Source organism: Lissotriton vulgaris, chromosome 5 (genome assembly GCF_964263255.1).
Source record: "Lissotriton vulgaris chromosome 5, aLisVul1.2, whole genome shotgun sequence".
In the NCBI taxonomy this organism is placed as follows: Eukaryota; Metazoa; Chordata; class Amphibia; order Caudata; family Salamandridae; genus Lissotriton; species Lissotriton vulgaris.
The window spans coordinates 1,840,849,784-1,840,865,758 of NC_141693.1; positions in this window are offsets into that span (position 1 = coordinate 1,840,849,784).

Sequence of the window (15,975 nt, forward strand, 5' to 3'; positions counted from 1 at the left end):
AAAGTCCTTTTACTTTCAGTTCTTTTTTCCGGGTCCTGCTAGCAGGATCCTGGAGCATTGAACTCTCCCTTTGTGGGTATTTCTTCAATTGTTGGCACTTTTCCAGTGTTTTGAGTGGTTCACTCGACGTCTGGGGTCTTCCTCTTCCGTTTGCTGTGTTTTTTAACCAGTTTTACCACCTCTTTCTGTTGAAAATGCCAACCTTATTCAACAAGTGCCCTGAGTGTGGTAGGAAGAAGGCTAAATTTGACCCCCACAGAGTATGCATACTCTGTCTCCCTTCCACCCATGTCCCTGACTCCTGTGATATCTGTCAATCTTTCTCCAGGAGTACCCTGCATGACAGGGAGAAGATTCGTCTCCAAGGCCTGGAGCAGAGGAGACATGAAGAACCAGGTGGGACTTCTGGGCATGGAGAGACTCTATCATCACCTCTGCCCGTGCATCGGCCTCCCGGGGCTCCCCAGTCAAGAAAAGGCCCGGAAAAGGCACAGATCCCGGTCGACGTCGATAACTTCGACGTCGGCGTCGAGAGGTAAGACCACCATCTGCTCTCCGTCGACCCAGGGCTGTGGGTCCAAGCGGCGTCGCCGCTCGACGTCGAGAGGCAGGACGTCGAGACCTCGGACGAGGTCGACGTCAAGGACTTTACCGGCGTCGATACACCATCGACGTCGAGATGAGTCAAGGGGGCGACGACGTTCGGCGTCGAGGCTATACCACCGTTCGCTGTCAACGTCGACACGACGGTCGACGTTGAGAAGATGCAAGTCGACGTCGAAGAGAACACGTTCGACGCCGAGGAGTGCATTGACGTCTAGAAGATCGACGTTGAGGAGTAGAAAGTCGAAGAGGTCGACGTCGAGGAAGGAAACATCGACGTTGAGGACCAGGACAGTGTCCCAGGCCTCAGTAGTCGGTCTGTAATCTTCGTCGGCGAGCTCCCGGTCGCGGTGTTACCGGCGCTCGTCCAAAAAGAGGTCTGCCTCCAGAACATCTTCTTTGAGGCCTTCTCAGAAGAAGAGGAGAGTGGTGAGGTCACCGGATTTGGAGTATTCTCAAACCTTCTCACCTTCTAGGCCCAGGACGCCAAACCTCCACCGCTGCCTCCGAGGATGCCTCCTCCACGGCTTACTCCTCCTCCAGCGACAATTCCTCCTCTTCCTCCTCCACTACCGCCCCTGCCTCCTCTTCCACCGCCTCCCCGATCTCCACCACCTCGACCTGGGATTCCGGCTCCTACGTTTCCGCCTCCTCTAAGACCAGCCGCTCCGGCAAAGCCCAGGAGATCTAGATCAAGGTCTAGAGGAAGGGATCGCACTTGCAGTAGACACCGCTCCTCCACAAGGTCTTGTCACCGCCATCGGAGAGACAGGTCGCGGCCCCGGTGCACGGGCTCCTCGAGTTACCGGGGGTATTCTCCAATATTATTGGATTCCCCTCCTACGAGGGTGTCACCTGTGGACGACATCGTGATGTTTCAGGAGGTGCTGCTGAGGGGGCAGCGAAGTTAGGGATCACATTGACGGTACCCACACCATCTACCTCTGTGATCTTTGAGACTTTGCACAAACGGCATGTGTCTCGCCCGTTGTTGCCCTTGGTGCCAGGACTGGAGGAACCGGCCATGGAGCTGTTTCTGATCCCGGCTTCAGTGAAGTCGTCTCCATCTAGGCTGCAAAAGAAGTACAGGCCCCCGGATTCTGATCCGGCGTTCTTGAGGTCAGATCCTGTACCGGATTCTGTCATCGTGACAGCAGCCAAGAAACAGCATGCTACTGCTCCGTCTTCTACGGTGCCTCCCGACAAGGAGAGCTGTCAGATGGATTCAGCCGGACGGAAAGTTTGCGGCACGGCTTCCGCATCAATGAAAGCGGCGAGTGCCTCGGCGCTCTTGGGTCGCTGTGACCGTGCTTTGTGGGAATCTCTGCAAAAATTTATCGAGCTCCTCCCGAGGGATAGGAGGGAAGTCTTCCAGGAGATATTGAACGACGGCATGATGGTCTTTAATCAAGTAATCAGCTCTGCGGCGGACGCCTCTCTCCTGGCGGCTCATGGTTATTGCCATGGCATTAATTTAAGACGCCATTCCTGGTTGCGCCTTACCTCTCTCAAACCGGAGGCGCAGCAGAGAGTCGCAAATTTGCCGTTCTCTAAGGTCGACGCTCTTCGGGAAGCATACGGATGAGGAAATGGCCCGCATGAAGACGGAATCGGAGACATTGAAGGCTGTTGGTTTGGAGAAACCAAAGGCACAACGAAAGTCCTTCCGTCCGTTCCAGAGGAGATATGGTTCCCAGAAGCGAGGACAAGGTCGTCAAGCAGGCCAGCAGCAACAACAGCAGCAGCAGTACCAGCGGCAGCCTTTCTAGAAGGGTCAGAGGGGCAGAGGAGGCCAGCAGTCCTCCTCGGCGAACAAGGGCCCGACCGGGTCTAAACCCTGAGGTGCTACTTCCACCTCGTCTGTTACCCGCTCCGGTGTGGGTAAGCATACAAAATTACCTGGCAGAGTGGAGAAAAATTACTCAGGACAAGTGGGTGCTGAATATTGTTTGTAATGGATACAGTCTTCGTTTTGTCAGCCCTCCTCCAGCAATTCCACTGGTTCGCTTGCAGTTCCAGCTGCGCAAGCTTCAAGCGGAGGCCGATACCCTGTTAAGAAAAAAGGCGATAGAAGACGTCTTTTTGTCTCAAATCGGAAAGGGCCTTTACTCACGGTTCTTCCTGGTGCGCAAGAAGGACAAGAACGAGTTCAGGCCCATTCTGGATTTGCTACAAGCAAACAAATGGATTCGCAGGGAGAAATTTTGCATGTTGTCTTTGCACCAGTTTTATCCTCAGCTACAAAGAGGAGACTGGCTTAGCGCAATAGATCTACAGGATGCGTACTTCCATGTGCCCATTGCACGGAAACACTGGAAGTTCCTGCGCTTTCTAGTAGGCGCCAATCACGATCAGTACACCGTACTATCGTTTGGACTGAAGTCTGCACCCAGGACTTTTTCAAAGTGCATGGCAGTGGTTTCAGCGCACCTGAGAAAGAACAAGGTGTTTGTCTACCCGTACCTGGACGACTGGCTGATCAAAGCCTCCACCTTCCAGGAAGCGCAATTGCACTTCAACAGGACGGCTGTTCTGTTGAACCAACTGGGGTTGCACATAAACATGTCCAAGTCTGTACCGACTCCTGTCCAGTGCCTACAGTACTTGAGAGCCTCCATCGATACTCTTTCAGCAAGCGTGTCTCCTTCGGAGGAGAGACGCTTATCGATCCTTCGGAAGGCTCAGGCTCTCACAGCTGTTCCATCTACGACAGTGAGGACGGTGTCTTCTCTACTGGGGTCGATGGCCTCTTGCATCTTCCTCATGGCACACGCCCGCCTCAACATGAGGCTGCAGCAGGAATGTTTGGAGGATCAGTGGGACCAGAAGCGGGGAAGCTGGGACGACAGGATCCAGCTGTCCCTTCACGCTCAACAGTCCCTGAGATGGTGGTGCTCAGCAGAGAATCTCCTCAAAGGGGTTCTATTCTACAAGGACATTCCCATTCGGACTATCGTCACTGATGCTTCTCTCCGCGGCTGGGGAGTGCCCTCAGACCATCTACAGATCCAAGGAACGTGGTCCCCGGCGGAATTCACGTATCACATCAATTTCCCGGGACTCAGAGCTGTTCACTTGGCACTGAAGGCCTTTCATCCGTCCTTCCAGACCAACTCCTTGCTTGTACAGACGGACAATACAACCACAATTTATTACCTCAACAAGCAGGGGGGCTCGAGATCGCACACACTGTCACAGGAAGCTCAGGCGATCTGGCACTGGTTGCTAGCCAGAGGACTGACGATAACGGCTACCCATCTGCCAGGTGTGCAGAATGCTCAAGCGGACACACTCAGCAGGCTGGTGCAAGAAAACCACGAGTGGGTTCTAAACGACAAAGTGCTAGGAAACATCTTCGACAGGTGGGGCACTCCAGACGTAGATCTGTTTGCCACCGCAGAACACAGAAAATGCTGAGACTTTGTCTCCAGGTATTACCAACCGGGGACTCTGGGGAACGCGCTATGGATCAGCTGGTCGAACAGCTTTCTGTACGCTTTTCCACCCATTCCCCTGATTCCAGCTGTACTCATCAAGCTGTCTCAGTCCAGAGCGCGGATGATCCTCATTGCTCCAGAGTGGCCCCGACAGTGGTGGTTCACGACCTGCTTCACAGGTCTCTCCTACCCCACCTGCGGCTGCCGTGTCGGCCGGACCTGCTCACGAAGTTCGGGGGCAGATGGTGCACTCCAACCTCTCATAGTTGAGTTTGGCGGCATGGCTCCTGAGATAGTGCAATATGGACACCTGAATCTGCCTGACGATTGCATGAATATACTCAAGGAGGCTAAGCGACCTTCCACAAGGACTTCCTATGCCTACAAGTGGAAGAGGTTATGCATCTGGTGCACTTCTAAGAATTATGATTCGACAACCTGCAAGGAAGATGTCATTCTTCCATACCTTTTGCATTTGGCTCAGTCTGGCCTTAATTTTCATCCTATTAAGGTTCACCTAGCAGCATTAACTGCGTACAGGAAATGCCCTTCACAGACATCCTTCTTCCAGATCCCTGTGATTAAAGATTTTTTGGAAGGATTGAAGAAAGTGTTTCCTCCTGTTCAGAGTCCTTCGCCTTCATGGGAGCTGAATGTGGTGCTGTCCAGGTTAATAAAGGAACCTTTTTAACCTATTCATAAGGCTTCACTGCAGCACTTATTGTGGAAGGTGGCTTTCCTCGTGGCCATTAAATCGGCCCGCAGGGTGAGTGGAATTCAGGCATTGTGTTGCCAAGAACCTTTTACTGTATTTCATGCTGCTAAGGTTGTAATGCGTACTCACCCTAAGTTCCTTCCTAAGGTGATTTCTGATTTCCATGTCAAAAGACTATAACTTTACCTACGTTTTTTCAAAATCCTTCCACTCCAGCGGAAAGTTCTCTACATTCCCTGGATGTCAGAAGGGTGTTGAAATTCTACTTGGATAAGACCAAGGACATTCGTAGGTCAGACCAATTGCTTGTCAATTATGGGTCGTCAGGACTGGTCTTGTCACCTCAAAACAGTCCATCTCGGAGTGGAATGTGTCCTGGATCCAGTTATGTTATCAGAAAGCTAACAAGACCTTAGGGGTTAAGCCTAAGGCTCATTGTACCAGGGACAAAGCAGCGACAACTGCTTTGCTACGTAATGTTCCCATTGCAGATATCTGCAGGGCTGCCACTTGGAAGTCGGTCCATACCTTTGCTAAGCACTACTACCTGGACTCTGATGCCAGGGCAGATGCTCAGGTTGGGCAGGCTTCATTGAGAAATCTGTTTGCACAGTAGTGGTGTTGTCTTTTTCCTCCACCGCCGGATTGGTGGTTGGGATGGGCTTACCATTCTATTCACTAGATTATGACTATACACAGAGATCCCCTACTACAGAAGGAGTAGTTTCTTACCTGTAACTCCAGTTCTGTAGTAGGGGTATCTCTGTTATAGTCATAAGCGCACGCGTTCCTCCCCGGTGGAGAGAATGATAATGTACTGTATGCTACAGGCTTGCTTTATACACCTTAAAATAAACTGAAAGTAAAATGACTTTTGCTGTGCATTCTCGGCTACCGAGGGTCTCTGGAGAGTTCCTTAAAGGCACGGTATCCCTTTTCCAGACACATAATGGCAACCTATGGGGTCTTGTCTGTCCAACCCTTCCTCTCCAGCATCTCAAGGATTTTGGTGAATGGAAGTTTCTCTTTGGGTGAAACTTGGCAATATGTGTAAAATATGATTTTATTTGGCTATCCTTTTCACTTTAAGTTGAAGTACTGGCCAGTGTAGCCTTGTATTATAGGCTGCATTATTTGTCTTTGATTTTCTCTTAAGTGTCTATGCAGGACTGCAAAGAAGACCGCTTAAGAGATTATTTTTGATTGCTCCAGGGTCCACGCACATGGGCGGGACTATTCACTAGATTAGCACTATAACAGAGATACCCCCACTACAGAACTGGAGTTACAGGTAAGAAACTACTCCTTCTTTTTTAAATAACTGTCCCTTCAACACCTCCTTAGGGGTACTAATGGGCTGTGTAAGTACAGTTATGATTAAAAGCAAACACTTCACAGCCCAGTTGTTACATCTTTGCATTGCCACTCAAAAAAACAACTCTTTGTGATCACAAAGGTTGGAGTGATTCACTGGTCTCAAGCACCCTTTACAGTTTCAGATTTATTAATGGGGCACATTTGCATTTCTTTTAGGCGGCCAGGAGACTCAGTGGAAGCATATTAAACGATCGAAATTAGCTGTCCCAGGACCGCTCTCCTGTTCCAAAACCAAAGCAAATATTTTAGAATCCAGGCAAAGTACGGCTGGGAATGCGTGACCCCCTTCCCAGGACTCCAAAGCCCCCCTGGGGGTCGCGCCCCACAGATTGAAGACGTCTGCTCTAGAGCATTCAGAAGCCCCACCAATCTTTCTTCTGAAACCTCAGAGATTCCACAAAAAGAAAACTTACACCCGTGCCTTCTTTGCGATTGCCCCAAGAATCTGGAACACATTACCTCCTAAAATCTGATCGAATCCCTCAGCCATTACATTCAAGTAAAAAAAAATCCTTATGAGCAAATTTCTTCCCTAGATCACATGTCTCCTATCTCGCCAGTCACTCACACGATCTGGCTAACTAATGCTCTCCTCAAGGCAGTACCGACTTCACCACCCGGCTGTTCATCTCTACCTGATTCTCTTACTGGCATGAACTATGACAATATATTATTATTAACAAAGTCTCTATTTTATTAGTTTGTTAGTGAATTTGCATTGAATATGAGATTACTGTTTCTACTGCTCCTCATGCTGTAACTCTGTAAAGCGCTCTGATACCCACAAGGGTCATGTTCGGGGTATACAAAACTTTTAAATAAATAAATAAAAAATAGCATGCCTGAATCCGGTGGCAGATAGCTCCCCTATCTGGCGGGTGTGTACTGTATATGTATGAGGACAGCCAACCCCATTTCATTTATATGGGCATGTGTGCCTCCACCTGGTTCTAGGAAGCCAGGAGCATTGACATTAGGATAGATAAATATAATAGGGACTCCTGCAGACATTTCTAAGTGTCAATCTTGTGCCTTTGTTCTCATGTCTTTATGCAGGGGGAGTCCCAAACCGGTCCAGCTACAAACATCAATCAGCCCAGGCTACTTGTATACCTATTTCTGATACATGCTCAGTTGTGCTTTCACTTAACCCGACCAACCCTGTAGACCTTGGGAACGAGGTTCAAAATTGGATTTTTTATTGTTTACACTGTGTGGGAAGCTTGCTCTGTACATACTATACAAAAGTAAGGTATAGTGTGCACAGAGTCCAGGGAGTCCACAGAGGCATAGCAGAGGTTAAATTAGTCAAGTACCAACATCTCTCTTAGAGATAGTGTGGGCGAGCAGTTACGCTTATCCAGAGGGTGTGTTAAGCATTTATTGTATTCACTCAATCAAGGACTGATGACACACACTCAGAGACAGAATCCAGACCAATTAAGTAAGTATAAAAAAAGGTATAAATATGTTTTATTTTAGAACCAAGCAGGACTTGGCACAGGTAAGTAAAATATATTCTGGAATGCAAGACTGTTCGAGGAAATGCAGTTGTGATTGAAGTTGCAATCGTTAGTGGTCTGTATATGTTTTGGAAACGGCTTATATTACACAGTAATTACTTGTAGATTACTTTTTAGTTACTTTTGCATTACTTTGAGTACTGGGGTGGTTTGCCTAGATACCAGACCTTACGATCTCACAATACAAGATAAGTAAGACTTTTCATACATTTACTGTTTAAGTTCTCTTGTCTCCATACAAACTTCAGTTCAACAGATTATTTTAAGCCCACATTTTCTTACCATGGGTTCCTGTTTGAGAAAAGTGTTAGTGGTTTCTCAGGTAAGTACACGACTTACGAGTGTGAGTTGTGGGTCTTAGGACTAAAAGTTCTCCAAGGTCTAGATGGGCCGTCAAGTTGCATCACCAGCGGCACCGGCGCGACCGGGTCCAGATTGCAGGGGCCCAATATTAGCCAATGGGGCTAAGGGGGCCTTCAGTTATGTTGAAACCTAAAATCTGATTCTCTCGTTTTTTGATTAAGCTGTGCTTCATCCATTTTTCACCCCTGCCCTGCTTTCAGCCTGGCTCTCTCCTTGACACCGCACCTGCATTAACATTGGTAAAGAATCTAGATTGTGGCATTGTAGGCTTTGTATACATGCAGACTCAGCGCATAAGAAAAGCTGGCGTTTGCACTGGTTTTTTTAAACAATGGTAAAGCCTTAGATAAATTTTACATAGATAGCCTATCTTGTTGTGAAGCTTACGAACGCGACAGTTACACAAGACACCAAGGCTGTTAAGTCTTACCAATTCTTTCATTTGTGTGTTCTTCCCAAAGCTCTATTTACCTGTGAGTGTCCCTTGCTTATGATCATTTTTATACAACCCATGTGTCGCAACTAGAAATCGTTGCCAGAGGTAGCTAAAAAATGTCATTTGCGGAAGAGATGATCGAGGTTTTAGGATTTTTTTATTTGCACAAAAACCACAAGAAAACCAAGGTAAATGTCTTTGGACTTCCAGGGCAGATTTCCTGGTTGGGATGGTCACATCTTCACCAGGTCTTCTCCTGGACTTGTGATTGGTCCCCCGGTGCTCTTCTTCTCAGGAGTTTGTTATACCAGCGTAAGGGGGGAACAAAAACAAAACACCGGAATGAGTCACCGGGGAAGTAGACACTTCCTATATCAAGGGACTAGGTGTGAGGGGAGGAGTCACCTCTAGTCAGCACCAAGTGAGCCCTGATGTGACCTCCCTCCTCCCTCTAAATAGTGCCCTTTCCCCTCCCGTGTCCCGTGAACCCCTATAGTCTCGCCCGTACCTTGGTGAGCCACCCCCCTCCAGGAGGGTGGCTGGGCGAAACACGGTCCAGTTGGCCTCCCAGCTTGACGTCTTTGTCTGAGGTAGCAGCCCTCGCCTCAGTGTCCTCTTCTGTAACCACTCGGCTCATTCCAGGCGATATTCTGCCTCTGCCTGCTCCAGCCGTCCACGCCACGAACACTGCTCCTGCTCCAGGGAATCCAGCTTCTGCTCCTTGAGAGAAATTTGGCCCTCTTGTTTTGGCTGCCTGCTCCTTTGATAGGCCGGTTTCCGATGACGTCCTGGGCCACACCCTCTGGGATTCCGCTTGAGGGTTGTTCTTAAAGGGCTCCAGCCCTTCCTGTACAAAGGGTGAGATGACGTTTATGAGAGACTTGTCGTGTCGAAGGGCAACAAAGTCCGCAGTTCGTCATCAGACTCTTGACGCATGCCCCACCTGGAATTCCCAGATCGGGGGAAATAGGAAAGCGGGACAGATAGTCCTCATTGCCTTGGTCCTTGCCCTTACGGTGTAACACCTCAAACTGGAAAGGTTGCAGGGCTAAGAACCACCGAAGGACTCTGTCATTGTACCCTTTATTTGTTTGGAGCCAAGTGAGAGGGGCATGGTCGATATAGAGCAAAAAGGAACGCCCCTCCAAGTAATACTGGAGTTTCTCTACACTCCATTTCAGGGCCAAACACTCCTTCTCTATTGTGGGATAGGCAATTCCCCTGGGAAAGAGCTTCCTGCTAATATACAGTATGGGGCGTTCAAAACCCTCCCTATCCAACTGAGAAAATACGGCCCCTATTCCCACCCATGAAGCGTCAGTTTGAAGAATAAATGTTTTCTGGAAGTTTGGAGTGAAGAGTACAGGGGAAGAGGTCAGGGCTATGAAGGCCTGGAGTTCCTGTTCAGAGGGGTTTTTGATATGATTAGCCGTAGAGGATTCTTTTAGCAAATCAGTGAAGGGTGCTGCTGTTTGAGAAAAATGAGGAATGAATCGCCTATAATAGCGGACCAAACTTAAAAAAGCCCTTATCTCTTTCTTGGTGCTGGGAAAGGGGGTGTCTTGAATGGCCCTTACCTTCTCTGATTGCGGTTCAATCATCCCTTCCCCCAACAAGAAACCCAGGTATTTGACTATTTGGAAGGCGAATTTGGATTTCTTTGCATTGATATGAAGGTTGGCGTCCCTCAACTCTGTAAGAACAGCGGAAAGGTGTGTTTGGTGTTCTCCCCACGTTCTGCTAAAGACAACAATATCGTCTAAATAGGCAGACGAATATCCTAGGTGGTTTTTCAGGAGGGTATCCAGGAGCCTTTGAAAGCTAGCCGGGGCACCATAAAGGCCGAAAGGCAATTCGGGGAAGTGAAAGAGCCCATCCGCGGTAGAGAAGGCAGTCTTTTCTTTGTCCTCCGGGTGGAGAGGGATTTGCCAGTAGCCTTTGGTGAGGTCTAATGTGGATATGTAGCGAGCCTCACCCAGGTACTCAATCAGCTCATCCACCCAGGGAAGGGGATACCCATCCTGTTTTGAAATGTGGTTCACCGCTCTGAAGTCAATACAGAAGCGAGTGCTTCCGTCTGGCTTTGGAACAAGAACAATTGGTGAACACCAATTGCTCTTTGAGGGTACCACTACTCCCAAAGCTAACATCTCAGCCACCTCTTTTTTGCAACACAGCGCGAGATGCTTCGGGGACCCAATAGGGTTTTTGTTTAGCCACAACGCCCTCAAGGGTGGGTATCGAATGGGTGGCTAAAGACGTTTTACCGGGCTGGTTGGAAAAGATATCAGAGAATGAGATGAGAAGGGCCTTTAACTCTTTTTTCTCTTTTGTACTGAGTTCGGGACTAAGAATAGTGTCACTGACTGTGGTTTCTGCCGGCGTGGCGAATGAAATACTGCAGGGTTTTGCGGGAGGTGACCAACCACTTTTCAGGTATGTTCATGTGGTACATTTGCGATTTGTTGGGGGAAAGACGGAGCACATAGGTAGTCTTCCCGACCTTCCTTATAACCTCAAAGGGACCCTGCCACTCTTTTCTTAGTTTATGAGAGGAGGAGGGGTGAAGTATCAACACCCAGTCGCCTGCTCTGAACCCTCTCCACTTTGTCCCCTTGTCGTATTGTAGCTTGTGTCGTGTCTGGGCCTTGTCTAATTGATCTTGTGCTAAAGTTCGCAATTTGTGAAGTCTTACCTTCACCTGGTTTGCATAATCCAGTAAAGCGTGTGCTTTAGCAACCCCTTGTTCTTCCCATGTCTCTTTTGTAATTTTGAGGTGGTTGCGAGGTCGCCTCTCGAACAGGAGTTCAAAAGGGGACATACCCAGGCTAGACTGTACTGTGCTCCGGACGACAAACAGCGCTAATGGAAGAAGCTAATCCCAGTTTCTTCCATCCCCTGACAGGAGTTTCTTTAACATAAGTTTTAGGTTACCTTTGTAACGTTCTACAAGGCCATCCGTTTGAGGGTGGTATATGGATGTTTTTATGTGCTTGATGTCCAGCTGTTTACAGATTTCCCTCATGAGGCGGGATACGAATGGGGTGTCCTGGTCTGTGAGTATTTCTTTCGGAAACCCCATTCTTGAAAATACCTCGATTAGTTTCTGGGATATGGATGTGGTAGTGGCTGTATTCAGGAAGAAGGCTTCAGGATAGCGAGTGGCATAGTCCACAATCATAAGTACATACTGGTGGCCTTTGCTGGATCTAGGAAGGGGTCCTATCGGGTCCATCCCTATACGCTCGAAAGGCCGCCCAATAATAGGCAGGGGCTGAAAGGGTACCTTTGGAGGGATGTTGGAGTTTCGGATCTGGCATATTTCACATTCCTGGCAATATTTTTTGATTTGAAGAGATATGCCAGGCCAGTAGAAGTTGTCCAGGATCGCCTGACTGGTTTTCTCAGCCCCTACATGACCTGCTAACAAGTGAGAATGGCCAAAGTACTGGACTTGGTTCCTAAAACTCGTTGGTACTAATAGCTAAGGTGCAGCCCACTCCTTAACAACGAGATAAAGAAGCCTGTGCTGTTCAAGAAAGCAAGGTTAGGTTTTGTTCTAGGTGTTCTTTGTTTCTTGCGCTCTCTTCAAGGCATACCTAAATGATGTGTCGTCAACTGGGCCCCCCTGAAATTATTGTCCATGGCCCAAGGTTCTGAGGTGAGGAGGGCGTTGTGTGAACTTTTTGGGACTGTCTCCATTTTCAGGGCACTGGCAAGGAGGAGGGGAAAAGAGGGATTGCCTACCCCTAAGATTAGTGGCTCAGGAAGAGAGGGGAGAACCCCTACAGTGATGGTTGTCTGGGTGCCTGACGTGGTGCGTACCGGCAACTGAGCTACTGGATAGACCCGGATGTCCCCATGCACACACCGTATACCAACATTCCTCTCTGCGATAATCTGTGAGCGAAGTACCATGTCCCCCATGGCCACTGAATGCTTACACCCTAAATCAAGGAGGGCTTTTACTTCCCGGTTGTTTACAATGAGACTCACATAGTACATATGTCCCATCTCTTGTGCGAACAGAATCGATCTGGGGCATAGCTGATGTCCATAGGCTCCTCATCAGGTTTGTCTCTTTTTTTTTTCTACAGAAGCGAGCTATATGGCCCCACTCGCCACATTCAAAGCACTGGTGGCTGGAGGTGACGGGAGGGTCATATCTTCCTGATCTAACTCTTGGGGGTTCTGGGTAGGTTTTGGCGGGTCTTTTCTCTGACTTTGATGTGACATGACGTTTTTGGGGGTTTTTGGGTTCTTTGAGAGGTGAATGAAGTGGCCATTTCAACGGCCACTTTTGGGGGTCCATAAGGGAGGGCTTCTAAATACTGTTCAAGATATATTTTGTTCATTACTTTGTCGAGATTGGCCTCTTGAGGTTTTAACCAACGGTCGGCGGCGTCCTTCATTTTGTAAAAAAAGCATCTTAGGGGTGTCGCCTGTGTTCTTTCCTAAACCGAAGGCGGTGGGCTTCGTCATCGACTCCGAGGCAGTCTAGGACGTACTGCTTCACGACCCCATACACAGCAGTTCCATCCTGATTGATAGTCTGGTATGCTGCCTGAGCCTCCGCTGTGAGCAAGGGTGCCAAATAAAAGGGCCATCTGTCGGGGTGCCACCCACTGGCCCTAGTAGCCCGTTCAAAATTAAGAAAAAATGCTATGGGGTCCTCCCCAGGCACATACTTCTGTAGGGGTATAACAGTGCCAGGGGGTGCAGGAGTTCTCCCTTGTCCTAGCCTCAGGAGTAGCTGGTTTTGTCCTTCAGCCAATTTCACCAAGTTGTCTGCTTGGGTCTGTATGGCAGCTGTAAAAGCCACCAGGTCCATTTCCGCTTGATTGGTACCCCGCTCGACAGCCCATTCCAGCTTGGTTTGGCCCTCCTTCTGCTGGTATATAATGTTCTCCATCCTGTAGCGACAGAGGCTATCCCCGGCATCTCCACAACTTTGTTGCAACTAGGGATCGGTGCCAAAGTGAAGGTAGGCAGAAAATGTAATTTGAGGGAGAGATGATCGAGGCTTTAGGATTTTTTTATTTGCACAAAAACAGCAAGAAAACCAAGGTAAATGTCTTTGGACTTCCAGGACAGATTTACTCAACTTGGGATGGTCTCGTCTTCACCAGGGCTTCTCCTGCACTTGGGATTGGGCACCCAGTGCTCCGCTTCTCAGGAGTTTTATACCGGCGTGGGGGGGGAAGGGGGGAGAAACAAAAACAAAACAACACCGGAAGGAGTCGAAATAGCGCCCTTCCCCCTCCAGTGTCCTGTGAACCCCTGTGGTTTCATCCTTACCTTGGCAAGCCACCCCCTCCAGGAGGGTGGCTGGGCGAAACGTGGTCCAGTTGGCCTATGGTTTATATTTCGACCCAGTGTTGATTCCTCCTTACTTGTTAAGAACCCGTGACGAAGTGGTGACCCTGCACCAGTGAGTTATTAATAATCCACTCCACAGTTAGGGACTGCTGACGAGCAGGCCATTCAATTGTGGGAGCAAAACTCCTGGGGTTAAGGTCAGAACTGCCGGGGCCAACGACAATCATGGGAGCTGCACCACCAGCGGCGCTGGGGAGGCTGGGTGCAGGGTGTAAAAAGGACGTCGGGACCCTGGGCATTTCAATATAGACCTTCGGTTGTGCAAAGTTGCTGCAGGCTCAGGCAGGGAGACTTCCCCAAGGCCATGGGGCATCGGGTGCAGGGGTGTCTTCTGGCGTTGGGTTTTCTAACCAGCTCTTGTCGCAGTCGGGTGACCCTTCAGGTTGAGGCTGCAGGCATCGTCTCAAAACTTGATGGAGGTTGGGGATCACCAGATCAGGATCACAGGGGAGACCTCCTTGTGGTGTTGGGCCACTCGAACTCGGGCCGTGGGTGTCAGATGCAGAGTGGTGCAGAATCGCAGAGTCGCAGGAATCTGGATTCTGTGGGTGAGTCTGTGCATGAGCAAATCCGGAGTCTGTAAGAGGGTTGCAGGGCAGGTCCAGTTATGTTTGTATTCTATTGTGTTTTTGATGCACTGTTAATGTAAAATTTGAAAGAACATTTTTGGGGGATTAAATCCAAAGGAAAAGGAGGTTTGTGTGACATTGTTTTGTTCAATGCACTACAATTAGGTTTTGAACTGAATAGCAGTACTGGCGTTTTCTTTGTTACTTGATTGATTTTGGCTTGGCCTTACTGCCTAAGAGCCAAACCCTGTGTTGGTTTTTGGGCATCAGATGCCAGTCAAAAAGTGGGGGGTAACCTTGCAAAAAGGGGCACTTTCCTACACGCCGTGAGGTTCCGTGACAATTGTAAGTGGTGTTTTCGACTCGCGCGAATATGGTCGAGTCTGGTATCTATGAACCGCAAATGACGAGTTCAGTAAGTGTGCGCAGTTTCGCTGTGCTAACTTAAACCGTTCGTTTGTTATACGGGTTTTTCATCTGTACCCACGGGTTCCATCTTAGATACGGCATCCATTTTGTCTCTTGCCCTCAAGTAGCCAGCGAACGGACGCTGTCCGCTTCGCGACCCTGGGACTCCCAAGATATTTTCGGAAGACACATGTTCATTGTAAGTGTCTTTATGACGAGGGGGATGATACTGTAAGGCAGATGGCCCCGCTCGAGGCTCATCTTGCCGTACCGGTTTATTGTCTCAGCCGTGCATCTCATTAGGCACGTCCCTTTGATGCCTGTATCTCGTGTTTCCCGATACCTCCCCTTTCACACCCTTTCCGATCTCCCCACTGTCTCCATCTTCCTCTGCACCTGTCCTTGTTCCTATTTCGATCTGTTTTACTGCTGATTGGAATTCGCTAATGATGGGAAGATGGGTTTTTACAGTTGGGAACCATCAAATGTTTCCGCACTTATGTTCCGGACCTCATGTGTATCAAAGTGACCAAAGCGACCCCTCTGGGGGATAATGGTGGGAACCGGGTCGTAAACTTTTGTGTGCCATGTTGTCCTATGGGTAAAAACTGTATAAAAGGAGCGATCCACAGAACCAATTTGAAGCAGTCTCCCCGAACTACACTCGATGTACTTCCTGTGATTTCTGTGTTCCCTGCAGCAAATAAACCTTGAATCTTTGACGCCGAAGGAAGTGTCCCGTGTCTCTGTCATTCGTACGCCGGAGCAGGTTACCCACGAAGGTTTCAGGTGTTGTGCCCTGGCACCGCTGGGTCTTAAAGAACCCAGTCCTTCAGTTGGCGCCCAACGTGGGGCTCGAACCCACGACCCTGAGATTAAGAGTCTCATGTGTGTTAGCAAAAGGGAAACGTGTGAATGTGTTTACCGATAGCCAATACGCGTTTGGCGTCGCACATAGTTTTGGACGATTGTGGAGAGAGAGAGGTTTCTTGACGTCGCATGGTACGAAGATTCAGCATGGCCAGCTTGTGAATGATCTCTTGGATGCACTGACGTTGCCTAAGCAAGTTGCGATTGTTAAATGTAGTGCGCATCGTAAGGTCACGGATGATGTTGGTCGTGGTAATGCGTTTGCGGACGAGATTGCTAAGGAGACTGCCCGGAA